The sequence below is a fragment of the Ciconia boyciana genome, chromosome 3 (genome assembly GCF_034638445.1).
Source record: "Ciconia boyciana chromosome 3, ASM3463844v1, whole genome shotgun sequence".
Classification (NCBI taxonomy): domain Eukaryota; kingdom Metazoa; phylum Chordata; class Aves; order Ciconiiformes; family Ciconiidae; genus Ciconia; species Ciconia boyciana.
This window is the reverse complement of record NC_132936.1, coordinates 110,523,964-110,544,631: the sequence shown is the minus strand read 5'-3', so window position 1 is coordinate 110,544,631 and position 20,668 is coordinate 110,523,964. Positions and strand designations below refer to the sequence as shown.

The following is a 20,668-nucleotide window of genomic DNA, read 5'->3' as shown; positions in this document are numbered from 1 at the left end:
ATTAGAATACTACAGAGACCCAGAATAGGTGAGGATCCGTACAAACCTGCACTAACTCTGCAAGATCACAATGATATTAGAGGTGCAAAGAGAAACAGCATCTGAAATAACATGCAAGGTCAGTGAGCAAAGCAGACCGCTATGAGCTTTGAAAGCATAGATTTTCCCTGTGAATCTTTAAGTTGGATTTTCTGAAGATGACAGGATCTTGAGTATTCTCATCTCATTTTTTGAGGTCCTCAGAGCAAAAGTAGGATTTAACTTTGTAGAAGTACAGGCAGGCAAAACTTGTGTTCGGAAGGTTTGTTTGATGGAACAAAATAAACCGTTGCATTGCTGGTATGTTCTGATTTCTCGGAGAAGCCATAAAAGAATTTGTGGTTCAGAAATAAAATTAAAAGTACATTTTTTGATCTATTAAATAATATTTTTGTCAAGAATACTACAGTTGCTTACCTTAATTCTTTTAGTTTAGGTGCAATGCTAAGCTTCACTGTAATAACAGCAAAAGAATTTGATAATACCTCCCAATAAAAGTTTGGTAAAACTTTCTGTGACAATAGGAATTGACTACCTTAGAGTAATAATTAATTCAGAGTGCTGAAGAACTGTCCTCTTGAATGGATAAATAGTAATGGATAATAAAAGACACATATAAGAGGATAATAGTAAACATGGTAAATAGCTGAAGCCTTGGGGAAAACACTGCTTTGATTCTGTTAAAGCTCTGCTTAGCCCTGCTTCCCACTTCCACTGAAGGAAAACTTGAAAATTTCAGAGGGACTTGTCAGAAGCTGAAATACCAAGTGTTAGTTGTGCCCTATCTTGTTCTCGGTGCAATCTCATTTTTAGCACACTCCTGTAACTGAGTAACGATAGCAAAACCAAGAGAAAAAATAACCATTCTCATGTAAGAGCTGTAACTCTTGCTCATTGCTTAAAGCAATAATCTTCAAGATAAGAATGGACTTCACACTGTATTGTAAGCCATTCTTGAGTGGAAAAAATTTAATATACCTAATGGCTCAATTAAACCTGGTCTCTATGCTACGTTACAGTACAATAACTAAATATCCCCTATTGTTGCCTGGAATGTGGCTACACAGATCAGGCCAGGAATTTATGAGGGTAGGTATCAAACCTAGTGTCCTGCCTTCAACTGTGAATGATGAAGTAATAGGTAACTATGGAGTAACCTTTATATTGGCTTTTCCTTCCTAGCATCAAGACATAGTTGACACGTCTTTCAGTAGCCCCTGACACAGCTGGTTGTGGCAAATAACATCAGGTTTCATTACAATAGTTATAATAGTTGCTAAAAGCAGATTTTTTCCTACAAATGTGCTTCACCTTGATGCTAATATAAAATAATAAATAAAAGAGAATATTAATAAAAAATGAGCTCGTGAAATAAGCTGGTTTTAAAAGCAATGTGTGTTTTGCCTGATGTGAGATGTCTGACCAGTATCAATATCCCTGATACATAACATCTGTGCCCAGTGACTCTCCAAAATGGGGAATGATATAATATCCTAAACGCAGATCACGGATCTCCCATAGACAAGAACTCTGGGGCCTCTTTACCCCTAACAGACCCAAATGAATGTAGATGTCATGCATTTAGTACTGACAGAGAGCGAAGCCTTGGGGTCACAATCCTGTGAAAACTTCACACAAACTTGAAAAACTGACCTGCTCCACATCACTGTTCCCATGGCAAAATAACCTGAGAGAAAGTCACTGAGGTGCATTTCTCTCCCTAATGCTGCAGCCACAGAACTCAAAATTAAATCACTGCTACTACCCTGATCAGCCTTACCTGGGAATCAGTAACACAACGATCAGCTGCAGTACCCCAAATTCCCTGGCACTCCTCACCTTCAGGAAAATGCTTCTGACAACTGCAATGCACTACATGTTGCATTCTTCAGAAATCATGCCTACCTTCAGCTTCAGCTAAGTGGAAATGTTCCCTCTGTCACCAATATATGCAGTAAATTGAGATAAAAAATAAAGTTGAACATCTGAGCAGAGAAGACAGGGCAGTCCAGGCACCCAAACCTCCCCTCTATCTGCAGCAAGAGGTGCATAAGAGATAACATAAAAAATTGAAAGTTTTTCTCTATTTTTAAAGAACGAAATGGATTCAGTTCAATTCATTTTAACCTAAGAACTCCTTTTTCTCATATTCTTTAGGATTAATTTTGGAACTTGATCTCAAATTATTTGCTTGGGCTATTGGTCTGAACTTGAAGACAAGAAGATTGTATCAGAAGTTATGAATCTTTCCCAATTAAGTTATCTTCAGAGAAAGATGCTGGGTAAAAGGTTTTTGTATAGCCAAGAGGCTACTCTTCACAGTGAGGAATGATTTGATTTCAGAGTGAGCTATAGGTTAGGAAAAAGAGAGACCTTTCCTCTTCCACCTCCAGGGCATTTTACGTCTAGAAAGGTAATTACAGAAGACTGTATCAGCTAAACAAATGCTTCTTGTGCAGCGAGGGTAATGCAAACATAGACTACACTGTAGCCATTTTACAAAATAAATTTTTTTTCCCCTCTCCAAAACAATACATATTGAAGCCAAACAGCACTAAGAAAATTTTATCTCCTTCTTTTTAAATATGCTAACCTCCCATTCCAGTTGTTTGTACCAGGGTGCTCTGTCACTTGTCAACAGTAACCCTAACCTTTAAAAAAAAAATTAATGGATTAGCAACTGGAAGCTGACAGCTCCATTTTTAGTAGTCAGAAGTATGGCAAGGTACAACAGAGGTTTCTTTGATATTCCTGCCTAAAGGAATATCCAGGGCCAAATCCTGACCCAAGGTACTCCATCACAGCTAGAAACATGCACCTGAAGAGAACATTTGACATTTCTGTTTTTAAACTTGTGCAAAGGAATCTCCTTAGGGGATGTGAAATTCATTCAGCTCACCAAGAGTTTTGGTCAAAAAATATAAAATGCTTCATGTGTACTGAAGTCAAGCCTCAAGGCCACAAATTCATTAAATAAAATATTTATATATTATTTTAATGAAAAATACCTCTTTAATAGAATAACCATGCACGTTCACATAAAGATGGAACAACAAGAAAAGCTTTCTACTTGGGGCATTTTTAAAAAACGGGATTTCCTCCCTTCTTTTTCACCCTTTCTGTAGGAAGGAAGAAATATCCCCAGCAATTAACATACGTAGTTTTCTAAAGTTTCGTGTTGTAACCGAATATTCCTACATGTAACTGAATATTGCTTATTACTACCTTTGGATATTGCTTCATTACTCAGTGGATAAGCTTTCTCACTTTGCTGAGCTGTATTATTCCCAGTTTCTCAGCGGTAAATCTGAGGTGACAAACCTCATGTATCTGTCCTCTAGATTTCAGAGTTGCAATAGACGTGTAAGTTAATAACTGGGATCAACATGTACTTTCAGCTACATCTACATTTGGAAAAATATCTCAAAATCATTCATATTTGTTTGCATGGAAATCAGAAATCAACGTTAGTAGTATTTGTGGCTCTGGTTTATAACAGCAATCAACACAGTAGTTATTAGCAAATATTACAATGATGTGTTTAGAAACAGCCTTCATTAAGATCTGGATTTTCCAGTCTCTGGGAAAGCCTGACATTTCAGAAAAGGTTATTCCAGTTCTAAGTGAAAGGTAGCAATTTTCCACAGAAAGGATATTACACAGTTATCTTTCCCCCTATTAAAAAAAAAAAGGCCAAATCTACTCGGGACCAAGCCAACTTAATTTCATTAAAACAAACAAAAAATCTTACAGGGAGCTGACTGTCCCAAGGTATGGAAACCCCTGCAGAATTCTCCTATGAACCAGAGGCAGACCAAGGACATCCTGGGAAGAGGCAGATCCAACACTGCGGGGCCCTGAAGCCCAACATCTCCATCTTGCAAAAGAGTTCTCAGGACCCTGGCATTTATGAAGCCCTGGCTGGCTATGACCAGCAAGTTGTTCAGGCTTGCCTCTGTCTAGCTGAGAGCGTACTCCCTAGAGGTCCTTGTAAAGGGTTCCTCAGCTCCTGGCTCCACAAAAGTTCTTGGTTTCAGTTTTTTTGGGGTAAAAGGATGCAACCAGGGGAAAAAAAAGATTGCCTGAGAATTCCCTGTAAGCTCACAACTAATCCAGACAATCACACTAACAGTACTCATACAGCCTCTTAGAAACTTTCATTTTTCCGCTCTTCCCATCTACAAACATACTCGGTCATCCATGAAAGTGCAAAGAGCACATTATATCAAGGTGACCAAGCAGCACCAAAACCAACAAACAGCCCAAGTAAACGCTTTGTGAATAATCCATAGACTCAACTACGCTCATACAAATCATTGTCTAAATGACATTCAGAAGCAAAATTCAAATTCTGTTTACAGTCAAGCCAGAGAACGAGGCAAAGGGCAAGCTCATTCCACGCAGTTTCTTGCTCTGAATAGTTGGTCAGCCTTACTTATATTAATGGGTGGATGTACTCCAGGGTTTTTTACAAACCTTTTCTAAAGTATGAAAATGTTCGCTGACAGTCTGTCAAGTTTATCTTTTTCAGTTGGAAAATATATTTAATAATGCATTATGTTACAATGATTTTATGTCATATTGAAAGCCTGATGAGTGCAAATAAACGATAGTATGTGTGTCACCGAACCTGTGCTGGATTGCTGCGGAGAAGAAATTTGCATTTAGTGGGCTGTAGCAGACCTGTGGATAGTGGATTCAGTCAAACGTACTGCATGAGGCATAGAAGTGATCAACAACACTGACTGGCAGATGCTTGATGAGTACATTTGGGAATAGCATACACTTCCTGTACATGAAGCATGTGTCACTAATAAAACTGTATTTAACTCAACAACTGTGTTATCCTTCTGGCCCTGACTACTTTTTTCTTTTTTGTCTCTGTAAGGCTCATTTAAAATTTTCTTTTAACCCCCTTCTGTTAGCAACGTAGTTTTTTTCCATCTCCTTTTCACAGGGAATATTAACTTTTGATTGAAAAAACCCAAATGCCTCAAAACTGATTAATTCAATCAGCAAATAGGTGCTCCACAGCCCCATTCTTTTCTACCGACTAGGCAGTCCCTCTAACTATCACATCCCATGGACATTTATTGATGCGAGGAGAGTCTGTGCTAAGTCTGGGAGATGTGGTCTGATCAGCAGACCTTGACTCTGGAAGAAGAGGAGCACGAAACACTCAAATTACAATTCCACAAAAGCATCGTGACAGGAAAATATTAACAAAGTATCATGTGTTGCTGCTCATTACAGGGAAAAAAAAATCCACATTTTCCTGTTAAAAATGCAGGGGGAAACAATATTGTTTTCTTTGCTCCTTTCTGTGAATTCTTCTTAGTATTTGCATGTATATTGTTAAATCTAAGAATTTTTTAAATTTCTACTTTGAAAGCAAGTGGCATGCAAAGTGCATTAAAAAAAAGATTAAAATGACCAATCTTATATTCTACCCAGCTCAACTAATATAGTCTAAAAATATACTGCCATCTAGAGCATATTACTGCATCTCAGATGCCCTGCAGCTGCTGAAGACCTGCCCAGTAAGATACCACAAAATGGCAATGAATCACTGATAAAGAGCTCAGGGTCTCAATTACAGACCAGACTAGGAATGGCTTAAAGTTGTTACTCATCTGTGTGCGTACAAGAAACCTTTAGAAATCCAACAGTAGACTAATCTTTGCCGTAATAATCTTTTACAGCACAATTAAGCATCTCTGTGGGCAACACAGAGGAAACAAAGGACGGAGAGTTAGTAATTGAACTGCTCTCAACTTTGGTTTGTCCCCTCAAAAGCTGAGGCTACTGGCAGGACTGCGTCAAGGGATGGGCTTCTGCCGCCTGTCTAGCCTGCAGCTTTGCTAAACAAAGGGGAAAAGCCCTTTAGCAGCAAAGCTCCAGGTACAAACACACATTCAGAATTTTGGATGCTTGTGGATTGTATCAGCTTTTAGATATATTAGGATCACAACTGGAAAAGGGGTGTTGGGGTGGTGACTTTGTGGGGCACAAGCACAGGGCAATACTTGTCCTTGTCTTTGGACTGGTAACCAATGCATCTGAATTACTGACCAGGGATGCAGTGAAAACCAGAAGCCATTATGTCCAGCTGTTTCCTGCAGCACGGACAGACCTCCAGACACTGCAGACAGCAGGAAAGCGCAAGTTAAAGTCTGTGCAACTGGTAACCTTTCTACCAAGGCACACTAAAGTACTTCAGGCTGCAGATGTTCTGAATTTTTTCTGTACGTGTAAAAATAAAGTGACCCTTGCATTGTTGTCTGGGATATTTGTCTGCTGCAGCTGTACTGTAGCTTAGAAAAACCTCCAACAAAACAACCGAGAGGCAGTATTAATGTTTGGTCCATGTGTGTCAACATTAGAGAGTTCCTCCCTTCACAGTCATCGGGAGCCCTTCCAGTGCCTGCTGGACTGGCCCCTAGAAGGACTCTCCATTACAGGGTTCCTCGTCCAAAGGACTTCAGAGCAGTTGCTTACCAGTATGATTGCTATACCAGTATATATATTATACCATATGATTCTCACGTGTCACAACTGGGGTCCCAATCCCACATATTCTCAGTGGCCGTTTATTTGCATGTCTCAGATTACTCCTCTATGGGTACTTCCCCTTATTCTGTACCCAGTTAACATAACCTCTAGAAGCATAGCGGCCAGGCTTTCAAGGAAAACAAAATAGCAGTTGTTTCAGCAGAGTTTTAATAATTCATTATACGTACTGACTTCAAACCATATAGTGCCTTTACCTTGGATTTCTGCGTAGCTACTTCCATATTTAGCACATACACCCACTTGGAGTCTCTCATCAGATTTGCACACTTCCTATATCATTTTAAGTAGTGGGATTAAGGAAAAAAAAAAAAAAAAGAAACGAACCCAGAAGCAACCTCCTGCTCTATATACACGTAAAATCCTCTTTTGTACTACATTAACGTACTAAACCAGACACGTATACAAACTTACACCTCTAAGCAGTTATCACTTTAACACAGCTGCAGATATTTAGATACTCAGTGGCCCGCAGTCCCTGCAAATTTTAATACAAGCTCACATTTTTCTCAACATCTGCCTTTTGATCTGTGTCTCTTGTTTTCAGGGTGTGGCATTCAATGCTCACTTATTTTTGTCTCCATATTTCTTAAGTTTCAGTGGAAAAAGTTACATGCAAAAACTCCTTGAACATTTAAATGTCGGGGGAATGAGTATTTGAAAGTTTCAGTGCAGATCTGAATCTTTGTGGTCTGCAGGAGGCTGTTCACCCTCAGAGCAGGCAGCCTGCATCACCTTTTAAAGACTTCTTCTTTGATCAGGATGAAAATAGTGGTAACTCACTTCTCCCGCATTTTCATACCACGTCAGTACCTCTGGCTCTGGAGACATTCATTACAAAGTTTAGGGAACATTTTTTGCTTTCATATATAGCAACTAAATGTCCCGCTTCCAACTCGAATCCATCTACAGTCACACATGACCTGAGCATTTAAAACTCTCTTCCACTGCACTGCAGCATTGAGCTTGGATGGAAAAAAAGTTAATTTTCATGTGCCTATTTCATATCTGAGGGAAGGACAAACTTTCTTCCTATGATTTCTAATACAGACACAAGACATTTCAAAAGGTCCCAGTTCAGCCTGACTCAATTTGGGAAGTGTCTTTACTTCACTGCAGCTGATTTATTCAGGTTTCCCTGGGAACTCACATTCCCTGTATCGCATACTACTGCTACATATACCCCTTTCTTTCACAGCGCTCTATGAAAAGCAGCATTTTGGACATGTGCACCATCCTTCTTCCTCAAAAAGCACGGGGCCATGTCCAAAACAGTCACTCAGGCACCACCTGGCATAAGCCCACCTCAGGAGCAAGCCAGCCTTGTTCTGCTGCCGGGAACCATTCAATAATCACAGCTGCAAATGGTGGCCAGTAAATACTCGTTATTTGGAAGAAAGCAACAGCAGTGGCATAAGTCAGCCTTATTTTTCCTCATTACTATCATTATTACTACTATTGCTTCTGTGAAAGGAGGGAAATTCTATGTTTATTGCACAAGCGCTTGTGAAAGATAATGTTGGCAGAAGGCTCGATAATGGTGCCACGTATGAAAATATAAATCCAGGGTCTTTTTTTTAAATCAGACATCAGACATCACCCTTCACATTTAAAACAGGCCAGCAGCAAAGGAAACAAAACATAGGAACTTCAGTTAAAAACTGGAGATTTCCCATACAAAGAGGCAGAAATCCTGAAGCGATGTCTCCCACAGAAACTGTGCCTCAACTGTACCATGCAGACAGAGGGAACACCTTTAGAAAGGTCACCACAGCTCTAGAGGCTTTGTCCAGCTTTAATATATGGAATAATTCTCAACCTTTGTGATCCAAAGATGGCATTTTAGAAGAAGAAACTTTAAAAATATTCCTGCCGTATCAAAACATAAAGTGAACACTCTGAGGAATGATACGAAGCCCTACATATGTACAATAGACACAAAATGTGAAGCAGTGACCATTATGAATTTCCTGCCATTTTTATGGCTGAAACCATTTATTTGCTGCATTAGACATTTCTTTTAAGATACAGTGTTGCAGAACAGCAACATACATGCAGGGTGTTTCCCTACCAGGGAAAATACTAGACATTTGTTATTGGTAGGCAAGCTGCATTATTCCTAGAAATAGCAAAAGGGTGCAATGACTGTTTCAATCTAAAACACAGCTGTCTTGGCAGTAACAATAAAAACTACTTCATATTCCCTTTACTGGGAAAGATGCCAATGTGCTTATATTGTCTATTTTCACTGCAATATTTAATTTTGCTTAAGGTAAAGGACAGCATCTCTGACAACAACTGTGGGGTAGTTAGATGTGAAAGTACTTCTCAAGGAAGTTCTGCAAGTGCTGCCAAAATGAAGGCCATAAAGTACTTGCGTGAGGCATGAGAAACTCCTGTCTTCACCCAGACAGACACCTCTGAGTTGACTGTAAGTAGAGATTGTAAAAGGGAAATTACTTGTCATTCTGGTTTTTGGGTGCAAAAGAAAAACGAGAAGCAGTATCTCTGGAGATACCCTGATTTTTTTAGGTTTTGGTTCTTTGGGTTTTTTTACCACTGTGGCACAGTTTTGCTCTGTATAGCTGCTTTCCAAAGATCTTAAATGTTAACTAATGCTCAGCATTCATGTAAGAGAGGTGAGTGATGCTGTAAAGCAGCTGATGCCACCAGCCACCACTATCCTCTGCTGGATGGCACCAGAGTGGTTCAGTTATGTGATACAAAAGATGGTGCCCCAGCTCAAGGCAGGGCCTTCTGTGTGGGGCAGGATGGCCCAAGTTATCTTTGTTGATGCAAACCATGCTGCTGGGAAGTCCTACTCGGCCTTATATTTGGCTTCTGGTATAAAGACAACCATCCAAATACTCAACTAAACACAATCTAAGATGAGTAGGAAGAGGCAGGTTATTATCATCTGCCTATCACAGAAAAGAGAAGCTTTCCGTTTTGCCTGTTACATACTCCTACGTAATGCTGCAGCCTTCCTCAGATGTGGCAAAACAGGTGAGAAGGGCTGGGCTGAAAAGCTGGCCCATAAGGAGCTGTAAAACAATTAGTAGAAGACATGAACCACATGGAAATAATTGGACATGATGGATTTGTTGCAGAATTCCGTACCTCTTATGTGTAAGGGTATTAAGAAACCATGGGGTTAAGTGACCTGCTCAAATTCACATCACAAAATAGTAGCAAAGTTTAGAAAATAAAACAACCTTTACTGTTTCCTTCTCCCCTGAGGTCCCAACTTCTGGTAGTCCAGCTCTGCCTCTGCCAAATGACTTCACTCTATCTTGTGAAAGTGAAATTCTGCGCAGCTGGAACAGAGCCAGTGTGTGGATGGGGCTACACAAAAATAAAACAAAATAGCTGTGCAGGAACATCTAGAAGGACAGTAAGATATTTTATACCTATTTTTGTTTTTCATTTTTCCCTAAGTTTATGTGTATCTAAATCCTTTCCTGCAAAAGAGAAATAACTTTGCTTCTCTTCCCCCCAGAACCTGCACTGTTCAAAAAGAACTTCCCAAAGTGATTACCAAAAGGCCTGTAAGAGAAATGATTACAAATGGCTGAGTTAACTGCTCAGGACGGTCTCATCAGTCATCATAATGCAGTCTCAGCACCAGACTCATCAGGACAGGCAACTTGTCAAGACAGATGACACCTCTTCAAGAAGACTTCCTCCCATGGCTTTACCCCAAGAAAGTCCTCCTGGGATAAGGTGCTTGCAAGTAACACTCCTTAAGCAATAATCAAGGAGGAATCATCACCAGCTGCCTTCAGTGAGCTGCTTCAGTGTGGGGCTTTTTTTTCTTTTTAGTTTTACCTTTAGTCTCTGAGTGTGGAATGTTGTATCTGCGTGCACATCTTGAAATCAAAGTACTTTTGGCAGTTGCTCTAAAGGTGAATGTAGAGATGATGATAAGAGTGACAAATTAAGAGAGGGGAGGCCAGAAAAGCCTGATTCAGCACTGCTAGCATCACACCACTATTCCACTGCTAGCCCCAAATGCTGTAAAACAATTTGCAATCTATGCTTCATTTTCTGCATCTAGAAAAGGAAGAGTATACAGACCTCTATTGTAAGTCTGCTATGGAAACCAGTAAGTTGAATTTTTTTGAGTTATACAGCACCTTCTGTGATGAGTGCCACAATAATACCCAGTATAAATAAAAGCCAACTTATCATCCCATAGATACTGTTTCGTGAACTGGAACTCAAGAGTGCTAATTCCATTCCCAGCTCTTCTTATCTGCAATGGGATCCAAGATAAATTGTGTAGTTTCTCTTTTTGCCTTGTTTTTTCTGCTACTAAAATGGAAGTAATGATGCTCACTGGGCTTGGGAATCCTTGGATAAAAAGCAGTAAATATTTTTATGAACAAATGTCTAAGCAAGGTTTTCAAAATATCACTTCCCTTAAACTCTCCTGTCCTGCACCTCACATACAGTTTTTACTATGGTGAGGGTAAAATCTTGTTTAAGAAGAACAGTTGGCTTCTTAATGACACACATCTCAGTCACAGTAAAGAGGCAAACTCTTTGCAATGAACAGTTTGTTTGTGAAATTTGGCACTTGTTGGCTGTTTGCAAATTGTTCATGGACAGACCGCAGTTGATGAATACTTTGAAATTACTCAAATATTTACTGGGAACAGATTTCAGCCCTTGGGGTTTTTTGTTTGTTTGCTTTGTGTGGTACTCCAGCTATGTACCAGTTGGTCTTTCAAATGCCCGTGGTACTGAATAGGTGCTGGATCCCAGCAGCAATCTGAATTTCTGCTTTGCAGGAAACTCCATGATTTCTCTTTATTTCCATTCCACATGTTGGAATGAACAAGAATCAATCTGAAGTTTCCTGGAAATAAAATCTTATATAGGAAACCAGCTTGGGAGCAAATGCTTTTGTGTAAAGGAATTAAATTTTAAGTGTTTCATGTCAATTTTACAGTAACATATACTATAGGATAGTTGCAAATGAAGTAAATGATCCAAATGCTTCATTGTGGTAAAGTCAAAACATTTCATTTTCATTTTCTCCCAGACTGAAAAAGACCCCAGTATTTTGTGTAAATTGATATATTCCCATCAGAAGCCTAGTTTTCAAAATGATATTTCCTGATAGAAAATCTGACATTAGAAAACAACTTAAGTAATTCTAATTCTTTTGCATCTGGCACAATATCACTTTGCTATGCAGCTGCACCTCTCTGGAAATCCCCTGATAGGGACCTTGAACTGGAGAAGCCACTCAGCTTGGCAAGTCTGAAAAAAAACTCGTGGAGAGCCAATGAGGTCTTTCAGAAAATTTAGTAAAGAGCAAAACAGAACGAGCACAGCTCTGGTAAACTCATAAAAACTTCAAATGAAAGAAATTCTCTATTGGCTACAAACTTCAGGTGGATATTTATTTTTATTGACAGAGAGGGAGACGCATGTCAGAGACAGCACAACACACTGTGGGAATTACAACAGACTGAATCCCCACCAGAACGATGCTCTTATATCCATACCCTTCCTTGATAACACTGGCAGGCAGTTTCAGAATGAAAACCACACATTTTCCTTTCCTTTGCAAAAAAAATTGGCCTTTCTGTTTACAAGCTGCCCACACCTGTAGTCCTAGCCGCACCTTTAACTGTCTTACAGCGCAAGCAGCTGATCCATCACTGAACGCAGTAAGCTGAACTGGCATGTGTGGAGCTGCAGAGAGCCAATCTGTAAGTTTGCGTCCCATCAGGGAGGCAAGAGCATTCAGCCTTTTCATACTTTCTGGGTTTGACTTGGGAGAAGTCTTTTGAAACAATCAGTTTTACAAACTGCCTTTCTTCTTCCAAGGCCTGCCTAATATCCCTCTGTCAACGACAGTATCAGCAATCACAGAAACTATCAGGTGAGGATTTGGGGTATTTTAAAGGTTCTTTTCATACAGCTTAGCAAGCAGAAATAAATGGCAGCCAGTAACACCTTAGCAGCCAGCCCCCCAGAACTCATTAATAAACTGACTATGCATTACCCAGGACTAGTTTGAGACATTCTGGGAAACTCTATAAAACTACACGAAGAATAAGTATTTGTATTAAGAAACTGTTATTCAACACTGCTGTAGAGGATTATCTCACATGAAAATATTTGTTTGCTGCACACCACGGTGCTGTCTTAGTGCATCTTCCCCCATCTAATCTGCGTGCTGTGGAGATGACTGTATGGACTCTAGACACATATTGAAACTGTCCTGCTTTGCACATGACAAAAGTCACCCCAGATTCAACCCACTCAGATGATGCGTCGCAGATCTTAGAGTCACATATCTGTACTCCTACTTAAGTAAAAAGTGCTTTGTGAAGGTAAGCAGCTTTCCTTCCATCCCATTTACTAAAAGAAATCCAGGCAAGAAGAACAGGAAGCATGCTTTTCTCTCATGACAACTTTATCTCAGGAGAGCCTCTGGTTCAGCAGGGTGTCTTAAGTCTGTGAAGACAGCTGGAGCAGGTAATAGAGAAAGACCACTGTCCTACAGACGTGTTGCAACTTGCAAAGAGAGGGAAAGATATGAATAATTTGATAAAGTTTCTGAATTATACAGAGGTGATCAGATGATGCAAAAGAACAGGCGTGGTAACAGGATTTTTACCACCAAATCACTAACTTCACTACCTGGCAATCAAGACAACACTCTAACACAGTTTGGTGGTCAGGGTCCTGTTTTCTCTGGGACACTTGACCCACATCTTGATGATAATAAGGGCCCCAGTAAGATATTTTAATACCAAGAGCATCCTCTCTTTCCCCTCAGGCTCTCCTCAGTGCTTATCTGCCTCCGCTTCAGGTGTTCCTAAGCCACTATGGCCTCCTGCTCATGGATGCCCTATAGTCGTTCTTCTGGGCTGCTAGAAGCAGTCTTCAGGAATTGAGCATATCTGCTTCAGTTCTGCTTTATTTCTTCCCCTCCATTCCTCTACTCAAGAGGAGTACTAGGGACAGGCACTCTCCCTGCCCTCTTGTTTTATATCCCTGCTCCTGCCCCATGACTGAGTGCAGGAGGCCCAGGATTTCTCATGCTATCGAGAGGGAACTACTTTCTTGTCTCTCGGAGCTGGTACCAGCGGCAGCACTGGCTCTGAGGAGAGGTCTCTCCTGGCATTTAGCAGCCAGGTGCCTTTCATCAGGGCAAAGCTTGCTCTGGAGCACCTGAAGGACACTGGAGGGATGGTAGGGTACAGGAGCAGACTGATTCTCACAGTGAGGGACGGAGTATGTTCTCCTGTGGATGAAACCTGCCTCTGTCCAGCTCATGCAGGGTTTTCGATTAGTAGTTGGCATCTCAGATGCTTGTGCTCCCTGACCATCCACAATCTAACATTTATCAGGGAAATAGTGCTAACTTGTCCAGTCTGCCCTTACTGCATTGCTAAAAATAGTCATTAACCTGTTTTTCTGCTCCTTGCTATCTCTGGAGTACACCTGCTTACACAAGGTTGATCAGAATCCAGCTCACTACTCACAGGAATTAACATCATTATCTCCTTGTACAGACTGCCTGAGCTGCAAATTCACTTCCCCCGCTCTGAGTTTTAATCTGCTGGTGGTTCTTCTGCTTTCTGACCATTGCATCCTGGGCTGCCTGTGGGAACGTCAAGAACTTTCCCTCATTCCTCTCTGAATCCTATTCTGAAATGCAGTCTGCCCTGCTTCTCAGGGCACTGGCCTCTGTGTCTCCAGCAGCACCTAGCCCACCATGTCCACCATGACCAGCTAGAGCTGGAAGCTTCCTACAGTGCATCCACTAACAGTGAAACTAAGTCAAAACCCTTCAGTCAAACTCTCTTGAATTTTGAGGTGTGCAAAATCAAAATCCAGTCTGGAACCCTGGCTTGGAGGGATCTCTATCATCTCACGTCCGGTAACTGCAGAGTGTGATGCCACTTCTATTGTAGTCTAAAAAGGATTTATCACAGACCTATCACCATTGACAGGGCAATCACAGCGTTGTAATCAAAACCCAAACTGTTACTTTTAAGTCTCTTTTTGTGAAACCTTGGCACCGGACAATCAGAATTGATATGGGATGAAATAAGCAAGATTGCTCAGAATTTCATCTAAACTTTTTACAATAATCTGTTTGGCTTTTTTTTTATTTTTCTTTTTTTTTCCTTAATTGAGTTCCTCTCTCTTCTAGGTAATGCTGCTTTTCCAGTAATACAGATTCAGGCTGTATCTTTACCAGCCACAGAAACAGATCAGAATGCTGCAGGCACAGAGGTTCTCTTCTCTTTTTCCATCCAATTTTGCAGGTGTTGGAGGTCAGTATCCAAATGATCACCTCCTTAACCAAATTGAATGACACCTCCCAATTTTTAATATAACTCTACTGCAGAGAAATCAGCTGTGTAAAAGTATTAGAATGAGACTTTACATTAATGCAGCAACAGTACTCAGCTGGACAATGAAAAATGCAATAATTTCCTAACCTGCAAACACAACGTAGGGTCAGAGTTAAGCTGGGTTTCTTCTGCCCTTGTACAGTGTACATAGTAGCAAAAACCATGTAAACTGAAATAATGGTCTCAGTAAAACCTGTGCAGTCCCAGTGCTTTCAGTGGTCAGGGTAGGTTACTCACCAGAACCTGACTTAACAGTGCCATTATTGGTAGCACTCAGGTGCCTAAGAGCTTCTGTGCTGTGCCAGCTATTATTTTTGGTGGATATAATATAGGAAGGTGGAGATTCCAGCTTGCTCAAAGCTGAATTGGTTCTGCAATGCTAATAGAAGTAAAAAGCAATAAAACCCATCATGTTGTCACTAACAGATTTTATATGTGTCTGAATGTACACAGGGAGTTACTCTATTGATTAAATAAGGACCTTTTTTGAATAGTCATTCTCTGGAGTAGAACAGCATTTTAAGATTGGTAGTGAATTACATTTGTCTGGGGATTTCATCAGGATGCTGCGGCATTCACAATTTTAGCATGCTCCAGTCTTGCAGTAAGAGCAAAACATCCTACAATACCTGCCTGCAAGGTTGGTTTGAAGTGGAAGCTAAATTCAGCACAATCCATAGCTACTGTGGGGTCAAAAGCCAAAGATTTTGCTAATATATAAAGCTTCCATGTGCTCACTAAACATCAGGGATATACTTTACTGAAGAAATAATAAAAAACCCCTCTCTGTGTGGTTTAAGCATTATCTCTACCGAGTATCTTACTAGTGGCTGAGCTCCAGGCAATACAGAACTAGTAAAAAACCTAAAACCAAGTGGGATACAACCTAATGCCTGCATCCTCCGGCAGAATCAGAGAAACAAAGTTTCTCCTGTCAATGTATTGATTTTTCCAGGCTTAGCTCATTTTTTTAGAACAAATATTCTTTGGAACTTAACTTCATCCTGAAATGGTGGTGGTAGGGAGGAACGTAATATTTGTTTGCTTTTCTGTTTTTAACTGAAGAAAGTTGTGATCCACAGGTACACATGATCTAAAGGAGCTAGAGGGGTAAGTTTACTCACTGATGAAAACAAAGACAAGAAAGGCTTTCAGACCAGTGAATTTCCTTAAACTCAAGGAAAACTCTCCTTGTAAAACGTTTCTAAAGAAACATCTTGCTAAATTCAGAAAAATTAGTGGAGTTACATGGAGGATGAACAGAGGCCACTGGTGCTTAGATTTATTTTTCAATTTAGACTATGTTTTGTTTTAAAATCAAGTGTGTGGATGACAATGAACCAGGGGGTGCAGCTGGCATGCCTTGGGCAGGGCTGCCATCCAGAGGGACAAGGACAGGCCAGGGAAACGCGCCAATGGGAACCTCGTGAAATCCAACAGGGACAAATGCAAAGCCCTGCACCTGGGGAGGACAGACCCCCGCAGCGACCCAGGCTGGGCACTGCCTGGCTGGGGAGCAGCTCTGCCAAAAGGGCCCTGGGGCACAGCAGGCTGGATGTGGGCCAGCAGGGCTGCAAAGACAGCAAACAGCATCCCCAGCCGTATCAAGAAGATCACAGACAGTAGATTGAGGGAAGTGATTAGTCCCCTTTACTCAGCATTTGTTAGACCATTGGATCCAGTTTGGGACACCCAGGACAAGAAAAACATCGGTTAACTGGACAGTGAGTTCAGGGGAGGCCACCAAGCTGGTCGGGGCAGGAGCACTTGCCCTGTGAGGAAAGGCTGTAGGACTGGGGTTTGTTCAGCCCAGGGAAGGGATGGCTTGGGGAGACCTAACAGTAGCCCCCAGCACCTAGAGAAAAATGATTGAGAGATGGAGCCGAGCTTGTTGCAGAGGTGCGTGGTGGGAGAGCAACAGACATGGTCATAAATCAGAGCTGGCAAGGTTCTGACTGGACATAAGGGGGGAGGAAAAATCCCTGTAGGAATGACACAGCAGTGGGACAGGGGCCAAGAGAGGATGTGCAGGCTTTCAAGCCCTGACTAGACAAAGCCCTGAGCAACCTGGTCTGAATTCAACGTTAGCCATATGTTGAGCAGGAGGCTGGACTAGAGACCTCCCATGTTCCCTTGCAACCTGAACTGCTCTAAGGTTCTATAAAAATAATTGTTGCGAGCCATAGCTCATTTTCAAGATGACTTAGAGGACTGGTGAGTTTTCATTTAAGAAAATTATGATTTCTGATGGTTTGGTAGAAAACCTATTTGGAATGCTCTCCATCAGTGAAAGCACAAAAGCAAAATTCAGCTTGCATGAATCCCAGCAGGTCAGCACCAAAATACCTCTTCTGTCTTCCCTGGGTACTTTAGGCACTCAATGGTTTCATTTTGCAGATGGAGCAGCAGATAGTCAGTTTAAGTGACCTACTCACATTTGTACAGATTCCATATCAGAGCCCAAAGCTAAAAGGCATTATTTGCTCTTATTTTGCACCAGAAACACACCTTCCATGCATTTGGGGGAACATTTTGAATGCTTTGTATACTACACAGAACCTTTGTAAAATAATTATAATGTTTTTAAGACAGCTTCTTGGTGCTTCTTTGCAGAATACAATACTGTATAATTCACTACTGAGAACAGCAGAGACTCAAACCTCAGCACGGAGATTTAGAACAAAAAATAAACAGAATTTCCTCTATTTTTTGTTTTTCATTCTATTTGTGTCGTAGGAAACTGGCCTAATAATGCCACAGTAATTCCATAAGTTCAACTTAATCTTAAACAATAACAACAAATGAGTTTCATTTGATCTGTTCAAACACAGAGCATGTTTGACAAAAGCGCCAAGGGCTGCTAGTGTTAGAGAGATATTGGCAGAAGCCGTTTCCTCAGTTATAGAAAGGAGGAAAGGAGACCATTTTTAGCATTTGCTGAGGCAGTTGCAGCAGATTAACTTTAGATCAATGAGTTGCTTGATTATTCTACTTCACTCTCGAGTCTCTTTCAAGGCTTCTCTTTACCAACCAGGAAAATAAATATACAAATTTAAAACACTCTCCCAGTCTTTATCTTCATTCACAAAGAAGGGATTTTTCAAAAGTGACTGTATGTCTTCTGCAGCAAGGCAGAGGTGCCAAAGTGTCACTGGGTGTCACTAACTACCTAGTGATGCAGTGGGCGTCCAGAGGCATTTTCAGAGGGGCTTCGACAGCTCCGGCTCCCCGGGCTTGTGACTGTGTTCTAGTTGAGAAATAGGAAAAAAGTACATCATTCCCATTTTTGCTTATATGAATCCCTCTCAATTCTAAACTACCCTTATAACTTGTTTCTCTTTTCCCCCCACGCTACCCTGTCCCTGGCTCATGAGTCATTTGGAGGACTTGCAAAATATTATACCTGCATGCATATTCTCCAGTCCCACCTTGTGCTCAGCAGAGCTTGGAAAAAGTCAAGCTGGGGAACTCAGGCCTTTAGCTGGCATAGTGAGAGCCTCACACTTGCAACCACGTTGGGAGGCATCAGCTTTTGCTTACAGCTGTCTGCTCAAAGATCCCTAAATCTCCCTTTCCAGAGCTCCTTACCTCGGCTCCAGCCCTCCTGACTCCGTGTCGCTCACTCAGCAATCCTGCTCAGATCCAGCTGCCTTTAGGCTCAGTATTACCCTACCTGAGATCTTCCAGGTAGGCAAAAGAGCTGCCTCCTCCACATCCTCTGTCAGTAGGAGTCACCCTCAGTCGTGGCCAGGATCTGACCAGCCTCTGGAGCAGAAGGCTTCTAGGAAAGTCTTTTCTCTAAATGCTGAACGCAGCTTGGTATCTGTCACTGGAACACTGTGCAAATCTATGCCCTCTGATTTTAGTAATGTTTTAACGTGAATACTACTGTAGAAACTTCCAGGCCCCACTTGACTGTCTTAAAAAATAATTTATGGTAATATTTTGAAAGCTAATCTCCAGTAAAACTATTTCTAGAACAACCTCCTGCAGCATATAAGACTTCTTATTCTTCAGCGAGCAGAAGAATAGTCTGAGTTTCGTATCATTATTTTTCAAAGCTATGCCTGTTTCAGAGATGAGGTCTGCTTAGCAGACAATTATTCCTCTACCTTTCTATGGAAATCTGCCTATGCCCTGAAGCAGAACTTAAGCCATCTTGAGTTTGTTATTTTCCCCTTTGTTCAGCTTTGGTTTGTTGAATGTTTAAAACAAGATACACCATCCCTTTCTGGACTGACATCAGGTTCTTAATAAGAGTGCTCTGGGATTTCTCCCTTATCTGGCAAAGTCCTCTGTCCTTTCAGTTGCATAAAGTAATGGAATTTGTAGTCATATAAATGCATTAGCGTTGGGCAATGTGATGAACAGACATACATTTGTACAACACCGCAAATGGGTATTGTAATGTTTTACTGCCTTGCAACTAAGAAGCCACTGCTACAATCATTTGCTCATCTCTGTACACAAGATATGCATTACTCCTAAGGGAGTGAATAAAAAGTTTACCAAACTGAGAGACATAGTAAAGCAACTGTTAACAACCGCCTTTTTAAAACAAAACAAAACAAAACAAATGTGATAGAAACTTACTGTATCTTCCAATGTGTACCTAGAACATAGACAAGATAAACTCATCCCTTCCTAGACAAACCTTGTTAAGGACTTGGGAACAAGACTCCTGGGCTTACCGTGTTCCAAGTTCTGTCTTTCACTTCTGTTTCTGCCTGGGTGACCTTCTACAAATCATGTAACCATCTAAACCTTGTTTCTCTTTTGGCATTTATTTTGTGGCATCATTTAAGCCTGCAAAAACTAAAGAGGATATGCTAAAACTTTACTTTTTTCTTACACTTCTTAATATGCATACAACCAAAATGTCTTAATTTAGAAACCTAGAATATAGCCAAAAACTTGAAAACATCTGAGTGTACAGAGAACAATCAGGTATTTACTATTATCAGAAACAGAGTTATTTTATAACTCTGTTAACAGACACAAGCCAAAAGCCTATTAAGTAGGGGTGGATGAACTGGAGCAGATACAGCAATATACAGGTTGCTGATACTGCTTCTAACTAAAACTCACAGCATTATTTGCATTGCAGCATTTTCTTGCTGTTTCGTCCTCCCCCTTCTCTAGACCACCTCCCATTGCACATGAAAACACAGACATTGCATGGACCTCAATGCACCCTGGTCCCAGATTAGCCAGGAATCTTGCACAGATCTGGACTCATACATGAGCCATGCTTTTTCTTCCACCTGAGGTTTGGATTTTCAGAGGAATCTGAACAGAGTTAGCTTTGTACATCCCACAGAGATTCACCTGGAGCAGCCCAGTAGCTTGCATAGTACAGTATTTTTGTTTCAGCACGTGACTAACATGGAGTTAGTCCTTGTATGCTTTACATCCATTGGCACATTCCCCTCCTCATTACCATTACTTGGATGGCACTCATATAGAAAGGGTCACGGCCAGCTCCTCACCAGATTTCCAGACCCAATTATACAGGATTCCTCATACAAAGATAGCATAAGGGTAGCACTTGAACATTTGCTCCAGTCTTGCAGTTACATTTATGCAGCTAAGCTCTTCTGGAAATGTCCTGGTTTCTTAGGATCTCACTTGTTTGGACTGGGAGCCAAGCAGTAAGCGTTCCTTTAAGGAAC

At 41.0% G+C, this 20,668-nt stretch overlaps 1 protein-coding gene across 1 annotated transcript in view; it reads right to left on the bottom strand.

Moving 5' to 3' along the window:
- The window catches only part of ALK (ALK receptor tyrosine kinase), a 323,117-nt gene that overhangs the window by 240,553 nt on the left and 61,896 nt on the right, over nucleotides 1-20,668 (bottom strand). The window lies entirely within an intron of this gene.